General features: G+C 43.9%; 1 non-coding gene across 1 annotated transcript; it reads left to right on the top strand.

Annotated features, from left to right (window-relative positions):
• Positions 1-23,172: 23,172 nt before the first annotated feature.
• Positions 23,173-23,247, top strand: Trnat-cgu. Its single transcript has one exon. It is a non-coding gene; the product is annotated as a tRNA-Thr (tRNA).
• The last annotated feature ends 1,594 nt before the right edge of the window (positions 23,248-24,841 follow it).

Raw genomic sequence — 24,841 nt, 5'->3', positions numbered from 1 at the left:
AATGGGGAGTACCATGATCATTTCCACACCGACGATTCGTTCTTGACTTTCCGGTTTCAGAATGTGCCGTTTCAACTTCCAGTTTGAAGATGAAGTTCTGAAAGAAACTAGGTAAGTTTGGAATTTATAAATATTTAGAGTTTTTTACACTACCACGCTTTACGTAAATTCTGTTTGTTTCATAGGTACCATCCAAGCCTACGGCAGGATTAGTGGAATTAACTCTGACAAACCAATTCCTGGAAGAACTAGATGACCCTGACGTATCTGTTTCTCATATGGAGTAAATTGTACAGTTCAAAACTCACGTGCTATAGTTAGGAAATTGTTACCCTAATATGTAAATGTTAATTTTCTGTAGTCTGAAGGCAGACTATGCAAGCAAAAGGACAATGTGCCTTTAATATACCGTACTTAGTATGTAAAGAAAGCGTGTTTCTCCTAAAAATGTTTTGAAGGATGGTTTGCCGTATTACCTGTGACAGTTACCAGCACTGTAGTTATAATCTCTCATACATGGCTGTACGTTAGTAATATTCGTATTGCCAACGCAAATAAAATCAGTTATTACGAAGAGGATTAAACTTATACTGATCGTTGTGTATTTGACTGATATTTAATGTGTGGGTTGTGAATGCAATTTTGCTTCAGAAGTGCAGATAAGTAACCGGAAAAAATTACTACAGAAAAGTAGAATAAACGGTACAGTTATAAGAGGTGCTGATTTCTTTCTCGTACACACCGCTTATTTTACTCGTGTCCGTTTTCGCCCAAACGCAGCGTCCCAAGATAGCACAAATTAAATGCAATCTGAGCATTCGAGATAATTTCCCTTCACTTGTATTAATATCTGTGTAATCTCGTGCATAATAGCGAATCCTTTATTATCGGCGGGGATCGCTGTTAGATGAGCTGGGATAATAAGATTTGAAACTTTGCAAAATTGCTCCTAATTTCCAAGCCGCGTAACCCTAGCTTTCAGATGAGATTCATTAGGGACGCAAGCTGTACGGAAATATCGTTTGGTTACTATACGTACAAGAGTTGTGTAATACGTATACACTCCTCCTTGTCTGCTGGAATAAACTATTTTAATAAACTATTTTTTTCTAATCGGCAATTAAGTGTGGCAGAAATAAGTAAAACCTTATTTCAATTAAAGAAAACAATACCACTAGGCAAAGCTGGTAAATGAAGCATCTAACCAGACAAATTGCCTCTTATCTATGTATATGAATATCGTTTTCATCCTAGGCTGCAGGATATCTTCCAAGGGAGCCGAGTACATAGCGGTGGTACAATAAAAATGAGGATCTGTGAACTCGAATTATTTTAATTATGCGGAAATAAGTGCTTTGATTGAGGAGCCAGGTGCCTTCAATGAGAATCGGTACATCGAACTGTTGGCAAACCACGTTTCGCCAGTTGACCTCTGTCTCGCTGTTGGTCGTTACATTACTTGCACCATCTTAATTGTGTCCAGTGAGCCATAACCGTAACTGCTTGATACGACGTACACTGAGCTAGCTGCTGTATTGGGGAGTCAGTGTTCACAATAACAGGGCGACGGAGTAGTTCGGCGTGTCGTGTGATCTGGATGTCTACAGACACTGAAGCACTAAACTAGGCAGAGTGGCAAGACATGTGGTAAGGAAGCATTTGACCCCGGCTAGAACCCTCAAAGACCTTGTGGACTAGAATAGTATGAAGAGCACTGTTTGGGAGAAACCGATATAGTAAATTAAAGGTGGACAACACTACGTTGATTCTAAATACGGACGGATTGGCCACGTAACACGAAATCACTCGCCTCTTCATCTGGTGAGCAAACGTACCATACAGTGACATCTACTGGCTACAATTTATGGAAACCTCCATCCCATACGTGTACCTTCGATTACTCCAAGTAGAAGTTCGCAGGAGTTAGCAAAGGTGTACGAAAACCGAAGTTGGACGTTCAAAACTTGCTTATGATAGCCAGGTGCCGTCAGACTCACATGAAGTTAGCGTTAATGCTGATACGCAGGGTGACACGTACTGAACTATATGAAATAAAACTGTCATAACTTCTGAACGGTTTGCGTTAGGACGTCCAAACTGCACGGTTGGCTGCGGGGCGTGATGGAAATCAGAGCTCGTACAGAAAGATACAGGTGTTCATTCTTTCCGCGCTCTATAAGAGATTGGAATAATAGAGAATTGTGAAGGTGGTTCGATGAACCCTCTGCCAGGCACTTAAATGTGATTTGCAGAGTATCCGTGTAGATGTAGATGCGTTTTATGGTTTGGTTTGGCGACGAAGCCCACTTTCATTTGGATGGGTTCGTCCATAAGCAAAAATGGCACATCTGGGGGACTGAGAATCCGCATTTCGCGATCGAGAAGTCTCTTCACCCTCAACGGGTGACTGTGTTATGTACAATGTCATGTCACGGAATAACCGCTGCGATATTTGTTGACGGCATGTTCACTACCGAACGATACTTGAAGGTTTTGGAGGATGATTTCATCACCATTATCCATAGTGAACTAGATTTCGACAAGGCGTTGTTCATGCGGGTCGAAGTTCACCCCATGGAAGCTGGAGAGTATTTGATGTCTTGCAGATGCACTTTGGGGATCGCATTCTGGCTCTGGGGTACCCAGAGGCCACTGGCATGGGCATCGATTGTTCGCCATATTCTCCGGATCTGAACATATGCGTTTCCTTTTTATGGGGCTATATTAAAGACAAGGTGTAGAGCAATAACCTCAAAACCATTGCTGAGTTGAAATAGCCATTCAGGAGGTCACTGACAGCATCGATGTTCCGACATTTCAGCGGGTCATTCAGAGTTTTACTGTTCGTCTGCACCACATCATCGCCAATTATGGTAGGCATATCGAACATGTCATAACCTAAATCCGAATATCTGTAGTGACGTTTACATTTTGAATAAAGTGTGTGCACTCCGTAGTTTGTAACTAATTTACGTTTTTTTTTTCATATAGCTCAAAAATTGTCGCCCCGTATCTCGCAATATAAATGAAACACTCTACGAATCTATGCCTAATGTATTCGTTCAAAAGGTTCTGAGACAGAATTTGTTCCTGCCATCCAAGAGACGTCTGCACAACAACTACAGTGGTAGCTTCAACTAGCAACTGCAAAGGACATAATAATCTGCATTCGACCAGTCCGTTGTGGGTATACAGTGTTAAGTAGTGGAGGTGCGGCCGTAGTATGTTAACGTTGTTGTATCTCAAATCACAATGGAACAACGGATCTAAATCAAGTGTCCAAGAAATACTCCACAATTTTTATAAGAAGATGAAAGTGTGTGCAAAGCTTGTCCCGCAACCCTTGACTCCCGAACAGAAAGAACGACGCGTGGGCCCCTGTGGCTTGACTGAACTGCAAAACAGGGTAACTACTTTCTGCAAAAAATCGTAATGGCTGACGAGAATTGGTGTTATCAAAACAAACCTACCACACAACGACAGCGTGCGCAAATTCACATAGAGAGTCAACACTTTGACAACTTGAGAGACATTCAACACAATGTGAAGTGCGAGTTGACCAACATCCCAAAGGAGAACGTTTCTTACGGTTGCACATTGCTATATGAACTTTCTGAGTGTTACACTCAAGACTAGCCACCATCTTATTTTTTTCTCTGTTTTCATTAATCCAGTCTCGAAACTTTTTGGACTGGTGGTATATACAATCAGGAACGGTGTGGTGTTTTTATCCGTTCTTTTAGAATTCGTTGAGATCAGTATCCGTTGTAAACCGATCAATATCAAATTCTTAACATTTCAGTAGTACAATTCGACGCATATTTGGGTGCACTATTGGAAGTTTCTTTTAAAACTTACTTTCGTTTTGTTTTTGAACTCGTACTGTCTTGGTTGGTTGGCTGTAACTTCACTGTTGTTTAACTTTGAGTGACTATGTCCATTTCCAACAGTGAGAGAAACCTCTCTGTGAAAATACATGAATTTGGCCCACTTTTATAAATCAGTTAGTGGTACCAGAAGTATCTCCGCCACACAGCGTTAGGTGGCTTGAGGATTATGATGTAGATATATGGCCAACTTCGCCTTTATTAGGAAAGGGGGGGGGTGGTGAACAGATTGCGTAATGAAATGAATTCTCATAATGAGTTACTCTGACCTGAAGATAATATGCACATTATTCGTATTATTATTTCAGGATGGATACAGAAAGATATTTCAAACTCCTATTTCTTGCAACATCTACGGTTAAAAAGCGGAACACATTAAGGAGATAAACTGCAACATCACACGAAAATCTCACGGTAATCACGCACCTGTACACATTTGTAATACGCGGGTTTCAAAAATGGTTCAAATGGCTCTGAGCACTATGGGACTTAACATCTGAGGTCATCATCCCCTAGAACTTAGAACTACTTAAACCTAACTAACCTAAGGACATCACACACATCCATGCCCGAGGCATGATTCGAACCTGCGACCGTAGCGGTCGCGCTGTTCCAGACTGAAGCGCCTAGAACCGGTCGGCCACTCCGGCCGGCAATACGCGGGTTTTATTTGTGTACTTAATCTTTTCCTACCTCAGATTAATAAATACTTTTTTTTCTTTCTATAGTTGTTGAGGGAGAATTTGTTTTTTTCAATGATACTTTTATGTACGCCACGATCATTTGTTCGTATATTGTTAAAGATGTAGCGTATGCAACATCCGTCTTTTCCTTCCCGACATATGATCTCACTTCAAGAGTTTTACACTTGTATACTCCAACAGCAGTATGTTACTTCATGTCACCCGATATAGTGGCGCTACGAAGAATGCTCCACTTGATATTTATTTGTACAAGCCTGCATATTTGCGGTACTTGTGTACTCTTGTCAAGCTTGCGCCATTGAAAATCGTTCAAGCGGCATCATTCTTAATGATTGCGTTAAATTACCGCACGCACGATCAAGAATGCTTGCACAAAGTGCTTGATCATGCATGCTAAGCAAGCTTGCAGTTACATGTGTGGCTGTAAAAAAAAAAATAAAAAATAAAAAATAAAAAATAAAAAAAATAAAAAAAAAACTCGTTCTCTTAAGTGCAGACAAGTATCAAGACACAGTGGAATTTTCGTATTTGTTGCCCGACCGAGGGATAATGAAGTTGAAAGACGGAAGGAAGGTTGAGTTTAACGTCCCGTCGACGTCGAGGTCATTAGTCATTGGAGACGAAACACAAGCTTGGATCGTGTCAAGGATGGGGAGGGTAATCGGCAGTGCCCTTTTCAGAGGAACCATCCTGGTATTTTACTGCAGCGATTTAGGGAAATGTTGGGAAACCTAACTCTGGAGGGCCGGACGCGGGTTGGAACCATTCTCCCGACTGTGAATCCAGTGTGCTAATGCAGCTGACCTTGCTTAGGTAGGCACTGGAGGTAGATGTACTTTTTTTATTGGTTTCAAGCAGAGCCCAGTTCACCATATACAATTATGTTAAATAATGATACAGATAGGACATTTTTTCTAATTCCGTTCCAAACAATACCGAGCGAAGTGGCGCAGTGGTTAGTACACTGGACTCGCATTCGGGAGGACGACGGTTCAATCCCGCGTCCGGCCATCCTGATTTAGGTTTTCCATGATTTCCCTAAACCGCTCCAGACAAATGGCGGGATGGTTCCTTTGAAAGGGCACGGCCGACTTCCTTCCCCGTCTTTCCCTAATCCGAAGAGACCGATAACCTCGCTGTCTGGTCTCCTTCACCACAACAATCCAAATCCAAACAATAAAACACAATTGTGCGACATAATTAGTCTACAAAGTCCCTTAATCTCTCAGTACAATAAAAGACAAATTTGTAACATATTATAAACACGCGCGCCATTCGCGAGTGGAACAGAACAGGGAAGGAGGGATCAGTTGGTGATGCTGCCCTCGTCCACGCTGACTGCTGCCGCCATACAGTTGCAGCGCTCCTCAGTTGCTGTTGGAGTAGTGGTTATTCCTCGTCTTTCACTGTCCTTGTTAATACATTGTGGATAACACGAGTATCGCATGGAGACTAATTTGGAACAGCTCTATGTGATGGGCACGTGAAATTCCGCTTTAAAAGTAATTTTGTTTTTAATGGGAAACAAACCGATTCTTTCTGTCCACTGTGGACGTCGCATGAACTACGTAATGAGCAGTGTTTGTCTGGGTTCACTGCAGCTAGAAATTAAAACAACGAAATTGAAATAATCTGCCGAAACACCAGAGAGGACGTCAAGAAGTAAGTTAAACGTTATTGTGGCAGGCCAAGTTTTTATTGAATGCTGCACTGGACTTCAAAGTGACCCAAACACATAACATCATTTTCGAAGATAGTTACCAAATCTCTGTAAACGACGTTAGGAACGTTCTGGCCATCGTTCAGTTCTTCGGCGATAGAAACCCGCTCATTGGTCATAGTGGTATTCGAGAGCCGCTATGTGAACGTCCTCATCGTAGGGAAATGTTTCTGCCCAAACGTTCTTCCTCGATTGCCTGGACATCGTCATCTGCTGTCGCAGTCGGTTTCCTTCCTTTCACATCGGCATCATACACGTCCGTGCGGCATTCGTCTCATTGCTGCAACCGTTCCACTAAAGCTGGACTCGACATTGGATTTAGTTTATAGTTTCACGGTCAATCTGTTACAATTTCGGTGTTTTGCCTACAAGAATCGTACTGTCCAGCGTACTTCAACTTCAGAACACGTTTCCAGTTGCCATGCCATTACGAGGACGTTTGAAAAGTCCGTGCAAAAAATAAAAACTACTTACGTTCTTGGGGTAAACCTTTTTTGTTTTTCGACATAGTCTCATTTTAGACTTACACACTTCCTCCAACGCTGTTCTAATTTGTTGATCCCTTCCGAATAATAGGAATTGTCCAAGTCTGCAAAATAGCTATTAGTTGCTGCAATCACCTCCTCGTTTGAATAAAATCTTCATCCCGTCAGCCATTTCTTCAACTTGCGGAACAAACAGTAGTCCAAGGGAGCCAAGTCTGGGAATAGTGGGGATGTGAAACGAGTTGGGATCCTATTTCCATTAATATTGCGACCATAACTGCTGAGGTGTGTGCTGGTGCATTGTCGTGATGGAAAAGGACTTCTTTGCGGTCCAATCGCCGGCGTTTTTCTTGCAGCTCGGTTTTCGGACGGTCCAATAACGATGAATAATATACACCTGCAATAGTTTCACCCTTTTCCAGATAGTCGATGAGTATTATCCCTTGAGAATGCCAAAAGACAGTCCCCATAAACTTTCCGGCCGAAGGAATGGTCTTCGACTTTTTTCGTGCAGTTTCTCCCTTGGTAACCCATTGTTTAGATTGTTCTTTGGTGTCAGGAGTATAGTAAGGTATCCATGTTTCATCCAGTGACGAAACGACCCTTAAAGTCCTGCGGATTCTTCCTGAACAGCTGCAAACGATCCTTGCAACACTTCACACGATTCCGTTTTTGTCCAAGTGTGAGCAATCGCGGAACCCATCTTGCGGATAGCTTTCTCATGTCAAAATGTTTATGCAAAATATTATGTACCCGTTCATTCGAGATGCCCACAGCACTAGCAATCTCTCGCATCTTAACTCTTTTGTCATCCATCACCATATCATGGATTTTATCAATGATTACTGGAGTCGTAACCTCCACAGGGCGTCCAGAACGTCCAGCATCACTTATGCCCATATGGCCACTCCTAAAATTTTGAAACCATTTATAAATTGTTCTAACCGAATGTGGAGAGTCACCGTGATGTTCATCAAGCTTCTCTTTAGTCTCCTGAGGCGTTTTGCCTTTCATAAAGCAATGTTTAATCACCACACGAAATTCTTTTTCGTCCATTTTTTGACAATCACTCGACTTCCATGATTCACACGAATGTCAAGCACAAGGAAATAGACCAATGTGGGTGAAACTAGGTGTGCGTTCTTTCCAAAGATGCTACTAACTAAAGATGACATCGATACGCGCCGGTGGTGCCATCTCTCGGTCTTTGCACGGACTTTCCAAACGCCCCTCGTACATTCACACACTGCCATCAAAGGTTATCTCTATCACAGTAGAACTGTCTGCTGGAAATCTGGAACATGTACTGTCTTATAATATTGTGCGACCCATGTTGCGCAATATTCTTAGTGTGGGACGACACGCGTAACTTTTTTTATGAAGCCGATTTGTGTTATTATATGTACAAGGTCCTTATCAATGAGGCAGGAATAACAGCTTGTAGAGGGTATTAATTTTAATAAAAGTCTAATTTCGTTAGTATGCATGCAGCCTGATATAATAATAACAAGTTCATTTCTCGTGAGCTCCGAATTCAGAAACCAAGGGTGGCGTGGGATCTGTAGTTGAATCGCCCAGTACCATGTGCCTATGATGTAACCGTCTATCTCCACGAAGATTGTCCATTCCGTACTTGCCTGGTTGGCACAAAGACTACGGAAGTTACTGTATGGTAGGACTAAGTCGATGGAAAGTAGATGCTACACCATATTCGCCAATCTGTCTGCAAATTCATTGTCCCTAACTCTAGCATGTCCCGGTGTCCAGTGAAGATGAATCAGTTGACGCAGCTCCACTTGTAAGTACTTCGGCTCAGCGGAAAGTGGAACGTGGCCAGCGTATGACCGCTGGACGGCTGCCGTGACCGGCCGATCTCGGCAAAAAAGGAAACCGGGTCGCCGGTCGCCATATGCACTCGCTTCTCGCCATCCGATAAACACACACACACACACACACACACACACACACACACACATACACATACAGTAGAGAGGTGGAACTTCTCATCCCACACAGTAGAGGTTAGTCAGTTTTTTCACCCCATAGATGTCACTGATGCAATCACTAAGTGCGAAGTCTGTCCTGCACTCTCATATACACTGATTAAAAAAAATCGTAATACCAAAAAATGATTATTGTAGGGCAGTGATAATCCAGGAATTCATTTGTATAGGTAATATAAATAAGTGATTAACATTGCAAGATCACAGGTTAATGTAAGCGAAAGATAAGCCATTTCAAATGTGAAATGCAAGTACTTTAATAGCCGCTGTAAGAGCCAGAATGTTGAATGCGAGCAGGCAAACGTGTATACATTGTGTTGTACAGGTCTCGGATATCAGTTTGTGGCATGGAATTCCACGCCTGTTGCACTTGGTCGGTCAGTACAAGGACGTTGAATTCTGTTTGTGAATGACGGCCGGCCGGAGTAGCCGAGCGGTTCTAGGCGCTGCAGTCTGGAACCGCGCGACCGCTACGGTCGCAGGTTCGAATCCTGCCTCGGGCATGGATGTCTGTGTTGTCCTTAGGTTAGTTAGGTTTAAGTAGTTCTAAGTTCTAGGGGACTGATGACCTCAGAAATTAAGTCCCTTAGTGCTCAGAGCTATTTGAACCATTTTTTTTTTTTTTTGTGAATGACGCTGGAGGTGCCATTTCTGCACCATTGGAGACAGGTCTGATGACCGAGCAGGGCAAATTAACAAGTTGACACACTTAGAACATGTTAGGTTACAACAACGGTATGCGGGTGAGTCTTATCATTTTGGAAAACACCCAGTGAATGGCAGCACAACAGGTCGAATCACCACATTGTTGCATAAATTTGCAGTCAGGGTGCTTCGGATAAGCACGAGAGTACTCCTGCTGTCATATGAAATCAAGCCGGAGACCGTAATTCCAAGTGTATGTCCAGTGTGCCTAGGCAGCAGACAGGGTGGTTGCAGGCGCTCACCTGGTCTCCCCCTGCCCAACGCGCGGCCATCACTGACACTGAGGCAGAACCAGCTTTCACCAGAAAACGCAACAGGCCTCCACTCTGCCCCCCAATGAACTCTCACTTGACACAACTGCAGTTGCAAACAGCGTTGGTTTGGGTCAATGGAATGCACGCTACAGGTTGTCTGTCTCGTAGCTTTCTTTCGAGACACCGGTTCTGTAATTGCTGCTGAAGATGCAATGATGTGCCACAGCCGTAAGCGAACCCTACTGTCTTACCTCTCAGTAGTGCCACGTGGCAGTCCGGAGTCCGGTGTTTTCCTCTCAGTAACCATCACCTCTTCCTCCCCGATTCTCTGTCCATGACTTCCTCCCCCTTTGTCCTCCTCCCCCCTCCGTCTCTCTGTCCATCTCCCCTCCACCACCTCTCTCTGTCCGTATCCTCCTTCCCCGTATTGTGTCCAATTTGTTTCCCACTTTCTATCCACCTCCTCTTTCCCCTTCTCTCTGACCATGAGCCATGTTTATTGATATTGCAAACGAAACTGTTGTTGGAATATGAAGTCGCTTAAAATGAATGAGTAAATCGGTTGGGATTATTGGTACAAGTGTTAATGGGTGCGGCATGTAAAACCTGCCCATCGTGAGCAACGCGCACGAACTAATCATTTTCTCTGATGTTCCAACACTGCGCGGAACTTCGTTGTTGTGTAAAACAGCTACAGCCGCAGCCAGTGAAACTTGTCGAAACCAGTTGAGAAAAAGGCGTCGTTGTGCGAAGCCGGAATAGTGAGAGTGCGTGATAATACCGTATTCGTTACCCTAGTGTGCTGCCGTTGTTGAAGCCTTCATTCGCACTGCATCTTTTGTGAAAACAAAGAATATGTTTCAGGAGAAATTTCCAGGACGTTCTGTGCCAGCAAAATGCACCATAAAGGAATTGATTGAAAGGTAGCGGCGTATAGGATCGGTTCAAAATGCTTCCACCTGTTTAGACAAGTGAATTAAACAGGCAGGTGCAGAAGATAATGACAAGAAGCCCTCGTAAGTCAGCCAGGAGATTGAGTCAACAGGTTCATGCGAGTGAGAGAGGTTGCAGACGTGTTTTAAGGAGACTGAAGTTAAAACCGCACCAGATAAGTCTTGTGCAAGAACTGAAGGATCCTGACCTGCAGAAGAGAGTGCATTTCTGTTCATGGCTGTTGAGAAATGTTGCCAGTGGTGTCTTGGACCAACTAAAGGCCGGTACCCACTAGAGCGCGGCAGCGCGTCTTGCGGCAACGGCAGCGGCAAGTGTTTTCCGCTTTGACGCGGCGGCTCGCGGAATTGGCGTTCCCATCTGGAAGCGGCAGATGCTAGCGGTAGCCAATGACGGACAGCCACTGGGGTACGGGGCGGGACCCACTGAAACGCCCGGTGCGTTTGATTGACTATATCTTACACCTACATGAAGGAAAGACGAAGTTGGGTGAAGACATACCAATTGTTCATTTTCTGTACAATGTACTCTTTCATAAATTTCATTTTTCAAATTTTCTCATTTCATCATAAACAGAATTCATGACTACCGTTCACGATTGTTCACTATCTCCTAACATACGACAAAAGAGATTATTCAGATAGTTAAGCGAGACAAAAATTTAAAATGTGATACGGTAGCAGGTACAGGAAAATAGTAAGAACACAAAGGCTTGGGGGGAAGGGATGAAAGTGGAAGCCACCTGATAGGATTTCGCACAGAGCATAATGTAATCATCCCCAGCACCTTGCTTAAGAATCATGAAAGAATAATACATATTTGGAACAAAGTTTTCTAAACCAGATTTTAAATTATAAGACATTTCCCGGTGCAGACGCAAACCTACAATAATTTATTGGTTACGAGCTGCAGTTTGCAACTAAAGAGACAGTAAACGGTAGCAAATTAAGGAAATGGAACTTGAATAAGTCAAGATTAACGTTTTTCGATAATCTTAAAGTTAGCGTAATGCAACGACTGACTGAAACAGAGGAAGGAATCCGCTAGAATACGAATGGATATCTTTGAGAGAAGAAGTGGTGAATGCAGCAGAGTATGTGAACGGGAAGAAGGTACAGTAGAAATCGCTAGATAAAATGTGATATATTAAATGTGACAAGAGGGAAAAGTATAAAAATGCAGCAAATAAAGTAGGCTATGGGAAATAGAAATGACTAAACATGGCGTTGACAGAAAGTCCAAAATTGCAACGCGATTTTGCACTTGGTAAACTTAGGGGAATGAAAATGAGAAAGAACAAAGAAAACTTTGGTCAGAGGAGAAGCAACTGTCAAGAACTCATTTGGCAAACGAGAACTAAGCAAATAAAAGAAGGCTAGAAAGTGGAAGGAATATGTAGAGAGGAGAGGGGGAGGGGTTGTACAAACTAACAAAGCACAATGTTAGATTCCTGTGAGATGTCTGAACATGCAAGGCAATACTGATCCTACCACTTAGCTAAGTAGACACACTGAAGAACTGCGAAACTGTGTTTATAGCATTTGCATGTTTAGAGAAAGGTTTTGACAGTCTTAATTAAAACATTCTTTGAAGCTTTGGAGATGTCATCGATAAAACACAGGGCCACAAGATTATCTACAACTTGTGCAGAAACCAAACTGCAATTCTAAGACGCCCTTTCAGGAAGTAATAATTGAGAAGGCAGAAGTAGAGAGGATGTAAAATGAAGACTGTGAATAGCAAGAAAAGCGTTCTGAAAAAGAAAATTTGTTCACTTCGAATATAAATTTTAATGATTGGGTACTATTTTACAAAGGTATGGACGCTTTCAAAACGTGGTGATCAATAAGAATGCTGAAGATTAGATATGAGGATCGTGTAACTAAAGAAGAGGTACGGAATTAAATAGAGGAGGAAGAGGAAATTACGGCACAACTTTGACTACAAGAGGGGTAAGTTGACAGGACATATTATGAGGCGTCAAAGAGTGAGGACAAAGGGGTTGGGTGATAGTATTCTGGTAATAATCATCTGTTCAAATGCTATTCTACTATTTTATCTATTAGTGTAAGCAGTGAATTTACTCTTCTATGCACTCTTCCACAAAACATTCAAACCAAAACTGAAATCAGCTGAACACCAAATCTTTCAACCACTGTCTGACAACTATTGCATTCACTTTCAACTTTCTATAACTATCACTGGATAGCCACACAAACATACAGATATAAGGAGAACAGAAATAAACAAGGCATTAGTTTTCAACATATAATTCTTTAGGTTGGCAACATGTACATAAACAAACCAAACAGGAAGGGACATGAGGTGAACACACTGTAGTTACGACTTCAAACCAGTGTTTTCGGTAAAATGTTTACAGCTAGTGACAGAAGAAAAAAGAGCGAAAATGAAAATGTGCTTATGTTCCATAATCTAAGTTTTATTTCAACCTCCAGCATGCGACCAGGTGAGGGGAAACGTAGATGTCCGCCAAAGACTCGATTCACTGTAAGTAATCGGTTATTCACGTAAAAAAAAAGATGTGAACTGTTTTATAATCTGCAAGTATCACATATCAAAACAAAACTGAATCATTCTAGATTCCTGGCCGGCTGGTGTGGCCGACGGTTCTAGGCGCTACAGTCTGAAACCGCGCGACGCTTCGGTCGCAGGTTCGAATCCTGCTCAGGCATGGATGTGTGTGATGTCCTTAGGTTAGTTAGGTTTAAGTAGTTCTAAGTTCTAGGGGACTGATGACCTCAGAAGTTAAGTCCCATAGTGCTCAGAGCCATTTGAACCATTCTAGATTCCACTGAAGATGCCTCAAAGTAAAATGCGAAACGCGTCTTGAACCAATAAAGTACAGTGGATAAAGAAAAAAAGTTTATTACTTACCAAAGGAAATAATCAATAGCTGTAGATACTTAGCAAATTACATCTTATGACATACCAGCAAATTAGTTTCGGTTTAACTTCTCATTCCACATGCTATTAAATGGCGTTTAAAAATATTCATCTATCCCTTCTGAAAAACTGTAGTTGCTTTCATATCTCGGTAGACAAATAGATTTTGGATATTTACCATGCGACGAAAAAATGAGTTTTTACAAGTTATCGTTTGCAAAAAAACATGTTTATATTTCTTGAACCTTTTACGAAATTTGCGGTTGATACAACCAAATGGTTTACGGCGAGCAGGACAAAGTATCGGTCGCTTCGGGAGCGACCCGCGCGCGGTCACCGCACAGCTCGTCCGCCGACATATCATTCAATATCTCGATAACGGTGATAGCTATCGTTCTGCTCTCAGCTTTAAAAACAACTTCGATATGTTGACTAAATTTCATGTGCAATAATGTATTACCTAAAATGATCTGTACGCAAAGTCCACGCAATGCGTTTTTACCTCTGCACACTCATTAAAATTTCGTGTAAAGGCTTACGTAAATGCGATACAGCAAGTAACCACGACGAATAACGAAAAGAAATTAGGTCCTTTATCGATAGAAGAAGTCAGGCTGTAACATGCACGAGAATCAAATTTTTCTACCGAATAGTTTCCTTGGAATCGGATGATAAGTATTTCATAGCTGCCGCCGCGTCCGCGTCAGCGGTTCGGCGAAAGTTCGTGTGGCCCGGGGTTCCGTGCCTGACGTCACGCTCAGCGGCTTCTGTGATTGGCGGCGCGCACCTGGAGCGCGGCACGCGGCAGCGGCAGCGGTTCGACATCGTCAAGCCGCGACGCAGACCCCGCCAGGCCGCGAACGGCGTTTCCATGGCAACCACGCCGCTACCGCGCGGTTTTGACGCGCGGCAGCCCTAGTGGGAACCGGCCTTAAGGCTCATAATAACTGATTAGGCGCGGTTCCATCTGTCTGTGTACGTAAATTCCCAAAACAACCGGTACTGGTCGACAGAAAATCCACACTCGATGCACGAGGTACCCCAGCATGACGAGAAGATTTGTGTTTGGTGCATCATTTCTACATCTACATCTACAATTCACACTTAAGTGCCTGGCAGAGGGTTCATCGAACCATTTTCATACTATTTCTCTACCATTCCACTCTCGAATGGCGCGTGGGAACTTTCCGTTCGAGCTCTGATTTCTCTTATTTTATTATGATGATCATTTCTCCCTACGTAGGTGGGTGTCAACAAAATATTTTCGCATTCGGAAGAAAAAGTTGGTGTTTGAAATTTAGTAAATAGATCCCGCCGCAAAGGAAACCGCCTTTGTTTCAGTGACTGCCACCCCAACTCGCGTATCATATTAGTGACACTCTCACCCCTATTGCACGATAACACGAAACGAGCTGCCCTTCTTTGCACTTTTTCTATGTCCTTCATCAATCCTACCTGGTAAGGATCCCACAACGAGCAGCAATATTCCAGCAGAGGTCGGAAAAGTGTTATGTAGGTTGTCCCTTTAGTGGGTTTGTCGCATCTTCTAAGTGTTCTGCCAACAAAGCGCAGTCTTTGTTTCACTTTCCCTACAATATTACGTATGTGGTCTTTCCAATTTAAGTTGCTTGTAACTGTAATTCCTAGGTATTTAGTCGAACTGAGAGCCCTTAGATTTGTACGATTTATCGTATACCCAAAATTAATCGGATTTCTTTTAGTACCCACGTGGATGACCTCGCACTTTTCTTTGTTTAGTGCCAATTGCCACTTTTCGCACCATACAGAAATTCTCTTTAGATCATTTTCTAATTGGAACTGATCGTCTGATGATTTTACTAGACGGTAAATTACAGCGTCATCTGCAAACAATCTAAGGGGGGATGCTCAGACTATCACCTAGTTCATTTATGTAAATCAGGGACAGCAGAGGGCCTGTGACACTACCTTGCGGAATGCCAGATGTCATTTCTGTTCTGCTCGATGATTTACCGTCTATCACTACGAATTGTGACCTCTCTGAGAGGAAATCACGAATCCAGTCACACAGCCACAAGCATAATGGGGCACATATTCTTTGAGACGACAGTGAACACTGATGTATATTTGGGAATCCTGGAGGAGTTTTATTCAAACTTGACAGAACAGCAGCGTCAGTAACGTCATTTACTTTAGTTCATGTGTTGACTTTACGGGCCGCTTTTACGTGCCTCACCCCTCTGCGAACGGGTAGCATTACAAGGTTCAGAACGATTCCAATTGCGTAGCAATATTCCAGTCATAAGCCGATAAGCCTGAAATACAACTTTCACAGGATACATGTTTTCATTCAAAACGGACTGCCATGAAGAAAAGAAAATGTCACATTATTCTGTAAACAATTTTGGTATAAAATTCTTCAGGGTGAAACGAGATTCGCTCACTCGGGCTTTGCAGCGCGACTCCTCACATGCCAGTAATAATAAAAGTCTTACAAAATTTCGTCTGGCGAGTACATGCGGCAGAATAAGGGCGTTAAAGAGTTGCAATCTGGCACCGCTGTAACCACATATATGGTAACTACCTCTGTAAGCAGATGTTAGTCGTGCTGTACAGTTGGTGCAGTGAATACACTTTTGGGTTAGCATGCAGGAGGTCGAGGGTTCGATCGTGGGATTTTGCGCAATTTTTTTTATTTGCTAATTTCATTCTGACATTTCATAATGTAATACACACCGTTTATTAGGTCATATGTATCATAAATTTACATTTTGCAGCGCTGAACATAACAAATTGTGGTTAGACAAATAGGAAACAGACAGTTAAAACAAATGACCCCTCATAGGACAGAATAACTACAAAAAATATCAATTTCGAGAAGCTAAAGATGATAGCACAGTACAATAACACAGCATCTACTTGCCATTCATACTACATGTAATATGAGCGCTCAGATGTCGCATATTAGCAACCAGTGACAGTAATAATGTCCATATTAATGACCGCATGATCTTCACAACAGAATACGTTGACCTCAGAACAACAGATGCTCAAAGCGAGCTCCCTGGAGCTCCAAACATTGCGCAACTCACTCTGGACCCTTCGCAGCTAAGGTGTGTCCACAGCAACAAGAGAGCATGAACACATGCTACCAATTCTTCCACATTCGTCGGAGTAGTAGAGTACATGTGCTCCTTCAGGTGTCCCCATAGGAAGAAATCCAGGGGATTTAGGTCAGGTGAACGAGGTGGCCGTACAACTGGACCTCCACATCGGAGTCATTTCCCTGGAAATGTTCTGTCCAAATACTGTTGCGCATTAATTCCAGGGTGTGGAGGTGTACCATCATGTTGGAACCATATCTTCTGCCGAACATGTAGTGGATCATCGTCCAGCGCATCAGACAGATATTTTGAGAAGAATGCAGTCAACCGGTCAGGCAACAAGTAGGGAGCCAAACACCTGTCACTCAGTATTCCAGCCCAGACGTTGATACCAAAGCGAACTTGATATCCACGGTCGCGGGTGACATGCGGGTTAACCTCACACCAATGACGGGCATTGTGCATATTGAAGACACCCTCACGAGTGAATGCTGCTTCATCCGACCACATTACGTTGTTCACGAAGTCATCGTTGGCTTCCTGTCGTTGTTGGAGCCATTCACAGAATTGCATCCGCTGATGGCGATCTGCAGGATGCAGGTGTTGCGTGAAAGCAAATGATAGGGGCTTGTGCAGCACGTTAACAACCATGCATTGCGAGACACGCAGCTACCTTTGCTACGCTACGTGTGCTTCGCTGAGGTTCTTGGTGCACGACCTCCAGAATAGCTTCTCGGCAGCTGGAGTACCGCGAGTCCGCGAACGACCTCTGTCAGGCGATGGTGGAAGGAGAGAACCTGACCTCCGAAGGCGTAGCTCCAGACAACGAAACACATTTTTATCTGTATGGCGTCTACGAGGTTACCTAGCAGCATATTCACGAGCGGCAATGCCACCCCACTTATCAGATACTCCAAGGCCCAGAAGCATATTACATATTCATCGTTTGTGTATGCCATACGTCTGCCACACTGGTTTAGAGGTTTACAATGAGAAAATTCGATACTTGTACGCATGTACATTGGAGCCTGTCACGGGTTCGTTACTCCGTTCGTAACTAGTCCCTGTCTGGTGGACAGCGCATACAGTGTTGTGGTGTCACCGCCAGACACCACACTTGCTAGGTGGTAGCCTTTAAATCGCCCGCGGTCCGTTAGTATACGTCGGACCCGCGTGTCGCCACTATCAGTGATTGCAGACCGAGCGCCGCCACACGGCAGGTCTAGAGAGACTTCCTAGCACTCGCCCCAGTTGTACAGCCTACTTTGCTAGCGATGGTTCACTGACAAATTACGTTCTCATTTGCCGAGACGATAGTTAGCATAGCCTTCAGCTACGTCATTTGCTACGACCTAGCACGGCGCCATGTTCAGTTGCTATTGATATTGTAAAGAATGTACAGACAAGAGCTACGTTCAACATTAATGGATTAAAGTTAAGTATTCCACCAGTTACATCCTTTTTTTCTAGTCTAACTACCTTGTCCTGTTCCAGATCTCACGCCAGCCTGCGTGAGCTTAAACGCGTGCCTTTCGGCTTCCTCCAAACCCCGTGGGTTGGCTCCTGCCAATCCACAACAAGTATAAAGACGCCATCAGTCCTGAGCGCTGTTCCACCTAACGCGCATTAGCCCTCTGACAGATATTGTTCTGCATGATTCATTCCAACATCGCTAATTGTGAAATGTTCGGTTTCGAATTTCGCTGCTTCCCTGACGGTAATAGGCGTGATGTTTCCACAGTCCCATTGACAGACTAATAATAATAATGCATTGAGATACGTTCTAAACAGCATGCGGTTACCAGACTCAGTGCTGAAAGGCATAATTAATGGGACCATGGTGATAACACATATAAATAGTAACCGACTGTGGTCATTATTCGCAAAGCACTTTGCTAGTCCCACTGGTAACGTAACGCTCTAACGGAATGTAATGGACCTGCAAGGCATGAATAATAGTTGGTACTAATTTATGGGACCATTGGAGCAGGGTGCAAGGAAAACAGGTTTCGCATCTAGTAGATGAAGTGCTGCGAATAACTTCGCGCCCACGACGTGGAAAGGGCCTCTTTCAAAGTTGACCAATCTTCCATTTCTACAACTGTAGTATTACGTTTCATAGAGGACCCGCTGCAATCGCTGTTGACAATTAAGATGCCAGATACCGTACCATTTGGACTACATTTACCAAATAAAAGATATATGCCTCAAACCAGAATCAAACCGTCGACCTACTGCATGCTAACCCAAAACTTCGTCCACTGCACGAACTGTACAGCACGTGTAATATGTACTGACAGAGGTAGTTACAATACATGTGGTTACGGGTTTGTCAGAATGCCACTCTTTAACGTTCTTTTTCCGCCAGATGTACTCGCCGGACGAAATTTCGTTACAGACCCTTTTTTTTAATCGTTTGCATGTAAGGCGTCACGATGCGAAGCGCTAATTTCTCTTCACCCTGTATACATCGAGAAGTAAAATATATGGGGGAAACAATATGACCAACTAATGATTTTGTATGGAGCCACAGTCGTATAAAACTTTCCGAAAGACATGACTGCCACTTGGTAAAACAGGTTTTATTTCATGATCTAGATTTCGCCCTTACGTCGTTATCAACTCATTAAAGCACAATAAAAGTACAAGTATCAGACAAAGTATCAGTCTAAAGGTATCAGAAAAGTCTAATGATTTGTAATACGCAAGTAAGAGAACAAATCGTGCAGCCCATACAATGATTTAATTTTTTGCCCTGCTATTTTTCTGATTTTTTCATGTATGGGCAGTTTGGTGCCCAGTAGAAGTGTCTCCACTCAGAACAGTGTTCCTGGAGCCGCTCTGTAGCAAATCTGGATGTGTGGTGTGTCGCAGTGTCCTACTGAAATTGCCCAAGTCCTTCGAAATGCACAGTGGACATGAATGGATGCAGGTCATCTGACAAGATGCTTACCTACGTGTCACCTGTCAGAGTTGTATCTAGACGTATCAGGGGTCCCATACTACCCCAAATGCACATGCACCACACCATAACAGAGCCTCCAGCAGTTTGAACAGTCCCCTGCTCACATGCAGGGTCCATGGATTCATGAGGTTGTCTCCATACCCGATCGATACAATTTGAAACGAGACTCCTCCGACCAGGCGAGGTGTTTCCAGTCATCAACAGTCCAATGCTTCGTGTCGTGCAGTCATCAAGGGTACACGAGTGGGCTTTCGTCTCGGAAAGCCCATATCGAAGATGTTTCTTTGAATGGTAGGTTTGCACGGTTGCACTTGTTGATGGCGCAGCATTGAAATCTGCCGCAGTTTGAAAGGGCTCTGTCACGTTGAACTACTCTCTTCAGTCGTCGTTGGTCAAGTTCTTGCAGAATCTTTTCCCGGCCGCCGCACGGTACACTCGTGAGATGGTCGCACGGGAAAACCCCCACTTCATCGATATCTCTGAGATGCCGTATCCCATCGCTCGTGCGCCGACTATAACACCACGTTCAAACTCAGTTAAATCTTGGTAAGTTGCCATAGTAGCAGCAGTAACCCATATAACAACTGCACCACACACTTGTTGTGCCGAGCGGTTCTAGGCGCTTCAGTCTGGAATCGCGCGACCGCTACGGTCGCAGGTTCGAATCCTGCCTCGGGCATGGATGTGTGTGATGTCCTTAGGTTGGTTAGGATCAAGTAATTCTAAGTTCTAGGGGACTGATGTCCTCAGCTGTTAAGTCCCACAGTGCACAGAGCCATTTGAACACACTTGTTGTCTTATACAGGCGTTACCCGCCGCAACACCGTATTGTGCTTGTTTACATATCTCTGTATTTAAATACGCATTCCTATACCAGTTTCTTTGGCGCTTCAGTGTATCATGCAGAAAAAATGCCTAATGATTTAAATGCCCTGCTACCGTAGTTGGAGATTTAATGTTTTACCGGATTCCTGATATTCACCGTACACATTACAGGATCGTTTAGTAATCGCGAAAGCGTTACTGAGATGATAGATAAACTCCAGTGGAAGACTGTGCAGGAGAGACGCTCAGTAGCTCGGTACGGGCTTTTGTTGAAGTGTCGAGAACATACCTCCACCGAGGAGTCAAGCAGTATATTGCTCCCTCCTACGTATATCTCGCGAAGAGACCATGAGGATAAAATCAGAGAGATTAGAGCCCACACAGAGGCATACCGACAATCTTTCTTTCCACAAACAATACGAGACTGGAATAGAAGGGCGAACCGATAGAGGTACTCAAAGTACCCTCCGCCACACACCGTCAGGTGGATTGCGGAGTATCAATGTAGATGTAGATGTAGATCGTAGTCAAAGCCGACAGTGAGTAAGAAATCGAAACCGCACATTTTCACGAAACAGCATTTTCTTTCTCGCAGTCGGTTTCTACTGGGTTAAAAGAAACGATTAGATGTAGAATTTTGTGACAAATTTCGCGAACCGAAGGTTCTCAGTCCAAGTTTATATGAGAGCATTGTGTACTAATTTAAAGTAAATTAGTCAAGATATTTTTGAGGTATTTTGCAACGACGTTAAACGTCACCTAACTTGTATATAGTAGTAACGATTAGTCTCTGTAATTTTGTGATAAATTTTGCCGAACCGAAGACTGAGCGGAGGTTCAGCACGAAATTCCGCTGAACGGACGCAGGAATCGTTAGCGCTAGGATTTCACCCGGAGCAAGTCCCACCCACTCACCCCTGGTTTTCCCGGTCCTTCTTCGGCGCCTGGGCATCGTTTCAGTTGACGCACGTGGTTTACCGCGTTCGGCTGCACATGGAGTGAATGTTGAATCAATATCTTGCTAGGTCTTAAATTTTGCCAGATAGTTACAAGACACGTTACAAAAGACGTGCACAGTTGGCCTCAGCTGTGCTAGGTACTTCCACAGCAAACATAAGAGAAAACAATTTAGCACTCAATTTTTTAAATACCAGAACTCAGTATTCAGATTAATAGCCTATGAAGAAATACACTTCCATGTGAGAAAAAGCACCGAAAGCTACTACAGGAAAAACCTACCCTCAAAGAATAATTTGCTTGGAGAAAGACGAACCACAGTATACTTGACACTTAAGTTTCAGAACTCAGACAGTATATGTGAAACAAGCACCAATGTTCACTATGCTTCCAAAGGGCATCAAAATTACTTTGTTCTTGCTAGATCGATCCAAGCTGTTTTTGCGTGTTATTCACTGAATAGTTTTGCTGAAAAGTTTTAGGGGTGGAAGAAGAACTAGCACAGCATAAGGACGTTTTACAGCCGTGAAACACTGCAGCATTTTGTGGTGTCACCGCCAGACACCACACTTGCTAGGTGGTAGCTTAAATCGGCCGCGGTCCATTTAGTACATGTCGGACCCGCGTGTCGCCACTGTGAGATCGCAGACCGAGTGCCACCACAAGGCAGGTCTCGAGATACGGACGAGCACTCGCCCCAGTTGTACGACGACATTGCTAGCGACTACACTGACGAAGCCTTTCTCTCATTTGCCGAGAGACAGTTAGAATAGCCTTCAGCTAAGTCCATGGCTACGACCTAGCAAGGCGCCATTAACCGTATCTGAAGATAGTCTTATTTGTATTATCAAGAGCGATGTACCACAAGGATAGAATAAAGTTAAGTATTCGAGGAGCTGCATACTTTTCTTATTAGCATTCAATACTTATCCTGTTCCAGAATTCACGCCCGTCTGCGTTAGAGTTCGGCCTCCTCTATCTACAAGGTGTTGGCACATTTACCAACACATCAAATTTATTTCCTCCATAACTGCTCTGTGACAAACATACACATCATCGTTATTATTTTTTTAAAAATGTTTGAATGACATTTACGAAATTAATAAATCTTTTGGTTAAAAACAGACAGGACAAAGAAGAACGACAGATTATTTTCCTGAGACCTTTGCAACAGCGTATAGGACACTAATCACACAGAAACAGCCACAATTCTTTATAAACTCGTTTATAATGCTGAGGTATGGCATTGGAAGAATTTACAAGTTTAAATTCACCCATTACCCATGCAAATACTAACGAAATATGGCATATAAGCCAATACCTTACTGCTTTCGTTAGGCATTTCTACTTTATGGCATTCTTATATTCTTTAATCGTGAGTTACTATGAGGGCCTACATAAACAAAACGACTTTCACTTACTTCTATATAACCTTGATTTTAGACATCAGTGTTAGTCGAGTGCAACTGTGGCTTTACTACCGACATGACAGATTCAAGACCATTGTTTTCGCATTATATGTTTGCTCTGCTGTTTCCCTCATTTAAACGTATTCTAATAAGTGAATTCTGGAAACATCCCCCAGGCTGTGGCTAAGCCATGTCTCCGCAGTATCCTTTCTTTCAGGAGTGCTAGTTCTGCAAGGTTCGCAGGAGAGCCTCTGTAAAGTTTGGAAGGTAGGAGACGAGATACTGGCAGAAGTACAGCTGTGAGTACCGGGCGTGAGTCGTGCTTCGGTAGCTCAGTTGGTAGAGCACTTGCCCGCGTAAGGCAAAGGTCCCGAGTTCGAGTCTCGGTCGGGCACACAGTTTTAATCTGCCAGGAAGTTTCATATCAGCGCACACTTCGCTGCAGAGTGAAAATCTCATTCTGGAAACATCCCCCAGGCTGTGGCTAAGCCATGTCTCCGCAGTATCCTTTCTTTCAGGAGTGCTAGTTCTGCAAGGTTCGCAGGAGAGCTTCTGTAAAGTTTGGAAGGTAGGAGACGAGATACTGGCAGAAGTAAAGCTGTGAGTACCGGGCGTGAGTCGTGCTTCGGGAGCTGAGATGGTAGATCACTTGCCCACAAAAGGCAAAGGTCCCGATTTCGTGTCTCGGTCGGGCACACAGTTTTAATCTCCCAGGAAGTTTCAAGTGAATTATATAATGAAAATTTGTTCTTATTGCCGTTAAATAATATCACGTTATTTTTATTTTCTATTGCTGGCAATGCTTTCAATTCTCTATAAAAACTTTTATTTCTTTAATTATGCACATTCATATCATATTACTATCCAGGAAAACTTAGATTTCTTACCATTCCTGAATCTCATCGCAGTGTAACATTTGTTGGACTGTGACGATAACAACTTTGATGTAGCTTCCAGTTTGCGGAACTGGGGGCTGTTATAGGGGAGGGCCTTACACTGTGGATAGGCGTGGAGGGGGGTGAATGGGCGGGACTTGTTCCGGGTTAAATCCTAGCACTACGGCCACGTCACGGACACACCGCAGCCGTCTGATGGCAGTGCGGACTGCGTAGGCGGACGGATGCGCGCTGGGAAGGCGGCGCGACCGCGGCTACAGCCAAACAGTCGTCCCGGAGGACCGGCGGAACTGCCGCCTCTGCTCGGTGATGGGTCCAGGCGGGCTGGCGCATGCGCAGTGGCTGGCCCGGGCTGAGCTGCGAGCTGTGTGCTGTGGGCGGAGGATAGGACGCCGGTTTGCGCCGCCTGTTTGTTTCCGCAGCGCAAACAGCGGACACGCCGGCAGCACAAACACGCCGTTTTTCCCACCCGCCCACGCTGCTTCGACGCCCCTTGGTCCGAAGCTGCGCCTGCCGGAACTGACAGCGTCGTGGCACAGTGCTTAAGCGGCGAAGCTTGCAGCACACTCACTCGTTATACTGGAATCCTTTATCCACCTTTACAGCAGGCTTAAATGACTATACCGCGGGTAGTCATACAAGCAAACACAAATCAACGCACGAGAAAGCAAATACCAGATAGTTATAATTAAAGTGCACCTGTACACAAACGTCCACTGTGGGCTGTAATTAGCCGGCGGGTGTGGCCGAGCGGTTCTAGGCGCTTCAGTCTGGAACCGCGCGACCGCTCCGTCTGCAGGTTCGAATCCTGCCTCGGGCATGGATGCGTGTGATGTCCTTAGGTTAGTTAGGTTTAAGTAGTTCTAAGTTCTAGGGGACTGATGACCTCAACTATTAAGTCCCATAGTGCTCAGAGCCATTTGAACCTTATAGTATTGGCGGTGCAGCTTGGTATACATGCTAAAGGTTAATGTGGAACCGATTTACACTAAAAAGAATTCAGTCCCAGTTTTGGCCACCAGGTGCAAATCTGCCACCGAACAGCATCTAGTCGACGTATTGAACAAATTGCATAAGTGGGGGTTAATACACT

Source organism: Schistocerca americana, chromosome 2 (assembly GCF_021461395.2).
Source record: "Schistocerca americana isolate TAMUIC-IGC-003095 chromosome 2, iqSchAmer2.1, whole genome shotgun sequence".
Lineage (NCBI taxonomy): Eukaryota > Metazoa > Arthropoda > Insecta > Orthoptera > Acrididae > Schistocerca > Schistocerca americana.
This window is presented reverse-complemented; position numbering and strand designations above follow the sequence as displayed.